This window comes from Rhinolophus ferrumequinum, chromosome 11 (assembly GCF_004115265.2).
Source record: "Rhinolophus ferrumequinum isolate MPI-CBG mRhiFer1 chromosome 11, mRhiFer1_v1.p, whole genome shotgun sequence".
Classification (NCBI taxonomy): Eukaryota; Metazoa; Chordata; class Mammalia; order Chiroptera; family Rhinolophidae; genus Rhinolophus; species Rhinolophus ferrumequinum.
Window position 1 is genome coordinate 35,385,140 of NC_046294.1, and position 7,057 is coordinate 35,392,196.

A 7,057-nucleotide genomic window follows, 5' to 3' on the forward strand; every position below is an offset into this window, starting at 1 on the left:
AGCCTGGTTGACAGACAAACATTCCTGTCCTGGACACACGGCTACATACATAACTGGGGGATAAAAGACAAAGACATGTTCCCTTAAGCTGTTGAATATTCAGTCCACAAGGACACCAGACCCACAGCCTTCACTGTGTACACACACACATCCAAGATGGACACACAATGGTCAGCTGAAACATAACTTTCAACATGAAAGGAGGGACATAAATAGGTACACAGCAGCCCATAGATCCATACTCCTAACATATATACACAAGCACATACAGAATCACAGCTATCCTTAGACACCAAGCAAATACATAGACACAAAACGACAACCACAGATGGACACACATCCTTCAACATAAAAACAGAGACATATATTAATATATAGGCACACAGCAGCCTATAGACCCCATAACTCAAGGCCCCTTAAGCACACACCACTCACAACTCAGAAACGACTGTAACATACACAAGAACACACCAGGAATGATGGACAGACAGACCTGAGCATATTTAAGGACCCAAGGGAGTGAGAACTAACTTTGCCAAAAATACAACTTAAGCAGATTTTATGTTAATATTACACAGACTAAAGGTACACAGGCACATTTAGAACTGAGAGTGTTCAGAAGCATGGAAATTACACAGGTGGACTGATAGGCAGTCACATGAACTGATATCTAATCCCAGCTCTGTCACTTCCATGCTATGTGATTGGGTGAATCACTTCCCGTCTCTTCCTTTGATTTCCTCATAGTATTTGAATGGATGATCTCTGCGGTTCCTTCCAAGCCCAGCATGTGTAGGATGTTGTAGGGTGTAGGATGTGTAGGATGTTCAGAACAGGCCTCCCCAAAATATGCCACTTTGGCATGTGAATTATTTTGAGCTGAAAGCCATCAAAACCCTGCAGGCTCACAAGAAACTTTTACCTCTCCCTTAAAGAATTTAAATTAGTGGCCTTGCCCATGATAAGAATTATCGCCAGAAATATTTTTTATGATCTATCTATAGGGCAGAGCACATTTTAATTTTTAAACATCTCTTCTTATCACCCTGCAATGACCCTTTGAAGCCCCCAATGCTCCCTACCTTATCCTTAGCTCAGAATGCCATATATACCTCACTTTAACATTCTATCCCTGAACCTCTCATATATGTGGAGTCTTTGAGCATCCTCCCCAAGCTAAACTAAAACTATGTACCCAGAGGAAAAGATGCAAATTAGGAAGATGTAGTTAGCTAGATCAACCTATGATGTCACTCAAGTTACAACCCAATTTTGAGAACAATTGTTCTTACAAAACTTTGCAAAGCCAGAAATATAGCTCTAGAAGCAATTCAAAGCCTTCCTATCTTTATCATCCCCAATTCCGAAGGATGAAGGGAAAAAAAGGCAAAAGAGAGTTTCTTTAAAGCATAAACAGCTTCTCTGGCTCCCTTGCCAAGGACAAATACAAGTCTTAATTATTTTCTCCACAAATACTAACAAGAAAAAGCTTTTGCCATCTAAGTAGATACTTAATTTATTCCATATGCCAGAAACACAGTTTGGATGCTACTGGCCTTTTACATTATCATACCCATCTTTTGGCAGTAATTTTTTTAATTTTTATTTTCAATTACAAGTTGACATTCAATGTTACATTTCTAAACTACATGGGTGGACTGATGTATGACATAGTGGTTAGACATTTATATAATTTACAAAGTGATCCCGCTGATAAGTCTAATACCCACCTGGCACCATTCATAGTTATTACAATATTATTGAAAAGGCAGTAATTTTAAGATAAAGGTTAGGAAGTCTGTGTGTCTGTATGTTCGTGTGTGTTGTGTGGGCTTTCTACATCCAGATGGCATTATTAATTTACAAAAGAACTCTACTTCATTGGCTTAAACAAACAAGCACTTATATAAGCAATCTCAAAACTATAATACAAACTAACTCAAATGCTTTTCAGAATCAGGTGATCTGGGAAAATATTTGACATTAAAGTCAGTTTGGTTTGGTTAAATAGGCATTTCTTTAGAGTTATCAGCATTAAGTATAATACTTAACTCTACCTGGATTTATTAGTCAAGTAGGTTCATGTTATCTCCATTGCAAAATTTGTCAGCAGGAAAAATAACTCGATATGATGAAATTTTCTTAAGTAATCTAAACATAATGGTTAAGAACAAGTAAATTAAATAAATATAAGATAAAAAGTTATTTTTTGGTGAACTCTTTAGCAATAATTATATTGTACTTATAATTATACTTACAATAAGTACAATAAGTACAATATAAGTACAATATAACTTATAATTATAAGTACAATATAAAAATAATTATACTTAAAAATGGTTTCCTAAAACTTTTTGGTAACTTGAAACTTTAGAATTTTGCTAAGTTAAATGATAAGTCTAAATGTCTAAATTATTTCCAAATAAGATAAAATGATAAAATATTAATTACTGAACATAGGTTTATCTACTTTTTGTTTCTTATTATAGAGAAACTAAAGATAATTGAGTCTATTAGTAAACATGTCTAACAGGCCGCATTTAAAAAATTGTGTTATGAGGAAATATATATTTCTAGAAATTATGAAGTATGTTCATAAATTTATCAACTTAAAGAATACTGGTGTAACAGACAGTTCACAATTGCTTACTTCTTAGTTTTCACTAGAAATTAAGGTTTTTAAAGGTTGAGAATTCTAATATACGTAATTTAAGTTACAAAAAAATAATGATAATAGGGAAAACAACTGTGTATACCCAAAATATAGGATATGTTTGGCTTTTTTAAAAAAGAATGAGATATGGAGATGTGTTTTCATTAAGGGAAATGAAGTAGTTTTGTACTGATTATTTCTGAATTGGTTAAGAGAACAAGCAACACACTAAAAGGGACAAAGAAAGTTGTAGAAAGTTTATGAAAAGGAATCTTGAGAGAGGAAATTTTATGTGTGATCAAGCTGGATAAGATTGAATAAATTTATTAGAAGTTTTTTTTTTAATTAAGCTTTTATATCAATTGTGTACTAAAAACCTCTGGAAGGTGAAACTTCTCAGGAAGTTTTAGAGTAGGAAACTGTAGGGATTCAGAGCAGGCCTCCCCAAAATGTGCCACATTGGCACGTGAATTATTTGAGCTGAAGCTAATCAAGACCCTGCAGGCTCATGAGAAACTTTTGCCTCTCCCTTAAGCATTTAAATTAGAGGCCTTGCCCATAAGAGTTATCACTAGAAATAACTTTGTATGACCTATCTATAGGGCAAGGCACACTTTTAATTTTTAAACATCTGCTTTTCTTATCATCTTGCAATGACCCTTTGAAGCCCCCAAAGCTCCTTTAACCTTAGCTCAGAATGCCATATATACCTCACTTTAACTCTCTGTCCCTGAACCTCTCATGTATGTGGGGCTCCCAAGCACACATATGTTTTAAATTTGATTATTTTCTCTTTGTTAATCTGTCTCATGTCTATTTGATTATTAGACCAGCCAAAGAAACATTGAGGGTGGAAGAAAATTTCTTCCTCTCACACAATGGGGAAAAGGAAGGGCTGCTACCGTGTTTCCCTGAAAATAAGACTTAGCCGGACAATCAGCTCTAATGTGTATTTTGGAGCAAAAATTAATATAAGACCCGGTATTATATTATATTATAATATATTATATTATACCTGGTATTATAGCATATCATATCATATCATATCATATCATATCATGTCATATCATCTCGTATTATACCTGGTCTTATATTATATTAAAAGAAGACCAGGTCTTATATTAATTTTTGCCCAAAAAATGCATTAGAGCTGATTGTCCAGCTAGATCTTATTTTCAGGGAAACATGGTAGTTTCAGGAAATTTAAGTCTAGAGGCTTCCTAGAGTTGATGATTTCAGATACCTCTTAAAGGATGGCTCAGTGGTCATCCAAAGGATGGCTCTTGATTTGCAGTAGGAGGGAAGTAACTGTGGGAATTGGGGGTAGGGTTGGGGGTAACCAGCCCTAATTAGCCCTAGTTAGCAGACATCCAGGAGTTTGAAACACCCTGGGATGGTGACACTGCAGCCCTCGTGCTGGCCTTCTGCCTGGTGCTTGCCAAGGAGAGGACCTCAGTCTGAGCCCCTCCCACACAGATCTCTTCCTTTTTCTTTTGGGCCCCACCCAGCTTTCCCTAAAGCCTGTGCTGTCAACCTGACACCCTCTTCTAGTGATGGAACTGACAACCAGAGATTCAGAGTCCAGGGCAATGAGGGTGAGGATCAAGGCTTGGGACTAGGGGGCACCCGCAGCCTTCCTCTGTCCCTCCATCATGCCCTCCTGCATAAAGCCCCAGTGGCCAACGATCTCTGCCTGCCCTGTTTTCTTTCCAGGCAGAGGCTCTGGGGAGACCTACCTTACCAGAACTGGAGACTAGAATTGCTGCCCCCCGGGCTTTGTCACACACACACACACACACACACACCCCTTCCTACAAAATGTGCTGCCTGGAAAGAACAGTGAATTGAGTGTTAGAAATACTGTCTTTAGTACTAGTTCCTCCTTCTCTGTGACTTACTATACAACTAACTTACTACATAACTATATGACTTATATAACTAACAGGGCACATCCCTCCATTTTTGGAGTCTCAGTTTGCTTATCCATACAATGGAGGAATTGGGCTAGATGATATATGCAAACATGTCAGTTTTCCAGCCAAACCCTTTAACAGCACCTAAGGGATAATTCTCAAACAGAGAGTGGTCAAACACAGCATTTTCCATTTCTCTGGACCTTAGTTTCCTTGTCTATAAAAACGAGAGGGTAGGACTGTAAAAGTGGTTTTCAAAAAGCGGAGACTATCGAAATTACTTGGGAAGCTTTTTAACAATATAGGTACCGCTCTCCCACCCCAGACCTACTAATTAAGCAGCACAGATTTTAATAAGCTTGGACACACAAATACCTAAATATACAAAACATGAGATACAAAATTCTCATCCACAGGGCTCGAATTAATGCTTAATTACCCCACAGGCAATAATCATATATAAAGGTCGCCCTCAGAGTAGAGACATCTTTCCTCCACGCTGGCTGTTCTCTGTTTGCCTTGCCACCACCCAGACCCATATCCGGCCCTTCTCCACCCTGTCCCTGGAGTCTGACCTCTACGAACTCGAACTCGATCACAAGGGCTTGCTTGCCCTCTGACTTCTGATTGGGTTCAGCTAATGAGAGTCAGAGGCAGATCTGAGGGTGTGAGGAGAGCATGGGTGAGGTCCCCCTACCACCAGCCTGATGGGCCAGCCGGAGGCTCTAAAGTGGCTCTGCTCCTCCATGGCTATCGCTCCAGGCTCCTACCCTAGACCTCAGGCTTAGATGCGGCAACTGCCTCCCACTGTTGCTAGTCTTTAGGTGCCTCTTCAGCCCTGACTGGTTTCCTTAATCCTGCCCACATCTCTGCCAGCAGTCACTACATTCTTTTCAGTTACCTTCTTGAGTATACCAGCACCCTGACCGATACAGTCACCACAAAGCAGAGCCACTGCCCCCTTCCCCAAAAGAAAAAGCTTATCTAATTTCATTTCTATGGATAAGACTTCTTGTTTGTGTCAAAAATAAAATTTTATTTCACCATGTATTGTTTTTATGTTGAATTACATTTTGCAGGGACCAGGAAGTGGGGTAGGGCTGTCTGAAATCAGGCATTCCTTCTTCTCTGAACCCAAAACAACCTGTTAGCATGGCCCTTTTCACACAGTTTTGTAATTTTTCTCTTTACTTACTTTTCTCCCCAATAAGAATGTGAGCCCATTTATCCATTCATCCAAATGTTTACTGTGCATCAAGTGTATGCCAGCCACCATATTAGATGCTGGGGTTTTAAAAATTCAGTAAAATATAGGTTCTGTATGCATGGAGTACCCAGTTCAGTTCAGGTAGACAGGTAAACAATTATTGTGTAATATAGCAATTAAAATAATTGAGGTAAGAAAGTATGTCTCACATGACATGAGAATTACTCACTATACCTGAAGGAGCTGAGAAATCTGGGGCTCATCTAAAAGGATGAGTTGGTCTTCACTGAGTAGACACCAAAGGAAATGATGTTTTAGGCAGAGGGAACCGTGTGTGTACATAGAAGCACAAACAACATACTGGATCCCGGGAAATACTTGTAGTACTGGGGTGAGCTGAGGAGTGAAAAAGGTGAACCTGGAGAAGTGAGCAGAAGCCAGGTCAGAAAGGATCTGAATGTTTGCTAAGGAGTTTGGACTTGTCAGCTGAAAAGAAATATTGACTAGGTGTTTCATCAACAAAAGGATTCATTTGGGAAAAAGAAAGGGTTGCAATTCAGTGCATAAAGACATGGCAAGCCACGTGCACAATCAGCCTTTGTGCAAAGATGGAGGGGTATTTATAGAAGGGAAAAGGAAGTTAGGACCATAGAGCTTTGTTATGAACAGAATTCTTCCTGTAGGGTTCTCAGGATCACACAGAGAGGGGAGAACTTCCAAACACCCTAACTCCTCCCATAGAGCCTCCCGACTGACTGTGTTTGCTTAACCCTTTTGCCATGACGGCCGAATATATCTGAAATTTTTATATATAAAAATAATGTCATTTATATACAAAGCAGCTCAAATTGTTATTATTAAATGCATAAAATAGTCAAAATATCAACATTTTGTTTTTTGTGGATTTCGGACACATTTAGAAAAAAAAACAAACTTGAAGTCAATTAATGCAGCGAAAGAGTTAAAAGTTCCAGTTCATCTTTATCAGCCTTGACCTAGTAGCTGACAGTACACCAGTTGTGTTCTGTTCCTTAGCTTCTCTGATTATTCCTGGCTCCCACATACCAGATACATGGATGATACTTAGAAATTGTGACCAATCAGCCTTCTAAGCTTGCCCTGCTTCCCCCTGTGGGGCTGCTTCTCACCCAGTAGCCTCCTCCATCTCTGATCCCCATGGTTTTGCGACAGGATACTTTCTCCTCACATAGTTTGCCCCATTTGGCATTGTAACGCAGCTTAAACTGTTTACCTTAACCCTGACCTGCTGCTGGATCTTGGCTA